Here is a 1,428-nt window from a genome sequence, read left to right as displayed (position 1 = left end):
GAGCAGCCAGGATCCCACCAGCATGCCGAGGCTGCCTGGAGCAAGCCAACCCCTTAAGGGAAGGGACTGGCTGGTGATGGGTAGGTGTCCCGGCACTATAGACCCACCATGGACCGCAGGCCATCCAAAAAAGCCCTTTGCAAGCACTTTGCAGCTTTAGGGTGCTCATGTGCATGTCCTGCCATACGTATGGTCTGGAGGAATGGGGGTCGGAGCATAGGGCCGGGAGGCCGGACTCCTGGGATCTCCACCCCTCTGGGGACGGGGAGGAGAGGCTAGTGGTTATAGCATTGGAGGGGGAGGCAGGACCGCAGCAATCTGTTCCCAGCCCGGAGAGAGGTCTGATGTAGACCATGTCCTGGAGCGGTGAGGGCTGTTGCCGGCTACCTCCATCCCCCTTCGATGAGTACCCTACCTCCACCCCGAGCATCTGGGCAGGGGGCTCTGCAGAGACTTGCCACTATTCCCTCTTGGTGCTACGAACCCCCTGACCCAGCTCAAGGCATCCCAGGGTCAGCAGAAGTCAGAGGAGTCCCCTGGTGAGCCCAGCAGATCCCCAGAGATCCCCAGGGGATCCATAGATCTCATGGACCAACAAAGCCTTGGCCTGTCCTCCCCTGGCTTCTTCCCCTGGGAGGGTCTGGCTTCCTAGCAGGTCCTTCTCAAAGACCAGACCCTCCCGGGGGAAGAAGCCAGGGGAGGAAATTTAGTCTGGGAAGTCCCTGCCCCCCCTGGGAGCTCTTGGCCGTACCTGGTTCTCTAGAAATATTACTCCCCTGACTCCAAGGTGAACCGATGATGCCAAGGTGGTATATGGTGGAAGTCAGTGGTGCTTCATTGCTTCATGCTAGCTGAGGCATTGGACCAGTGCTCCAGGGTCCCCGGTGAAAGGTCCCACGGCTGGGACAGCTTGCATGTGCCCATCGTGGGCAGCTAGGGGTGTCCCAGCCCCGAGCGGGGACGGAAAAGTCCCCCGGGCATCTCTTCCCATCCCGTCCAGGACGAGGGAGCAGTCGCTTCGGCATGAAAGCAGCTCCCAGCGAGAGGAGCAGCTCCAGGGCGCTGTTGTTGTGGGAATAAAAGCGACGGAGCAAGCAAAATAGGTTGTAATTTATGCAGGACGTGGAGCGAGCTGCCCGCTGGCACAGCCGCACCGTCCCATCGGGCGCCCTGTCTGGAATATTAATTAGGCTCTGAAACCTGCCTGGGGCCTGTGGGGCCGCGGGCGGGTGGGCTTGCCTAAATAAAGGTACTTTTCAACAGGATTAGTAGCAGGGGGCAGCCCCCCGCCCTGCCATCCACCCCCGGCCCCTGCACTGTGAGTCCCCGGGGAGGGACTTTGCTGCATGGCTTCTACAATCCCATTCCCCAATTTTATTGAAATGCCACGTTGTTCCCTGTGGCCGGGGAAGCGACCTGCACGGAAAC

This window comes from Crocodylus porosus, unplaced genomic scaffold, assembly GCF_001723895.1.
Source record: "Crocodylus porosus isolate Cpor-Errol unplaced genomic scaffold, CroPor_comp1, whole genome shotgun sequence".
Lineage (NCBI taxonomy): Eukaryota > Metazoa > Chordata > Crocodylia > Crocodylidae > Crocodylus > Crocodylus porosus.
The sequence above is the reverse complement of the archived record's forward strand: the minus strand, read 5'-3'. Positions refer to the sequence as shown.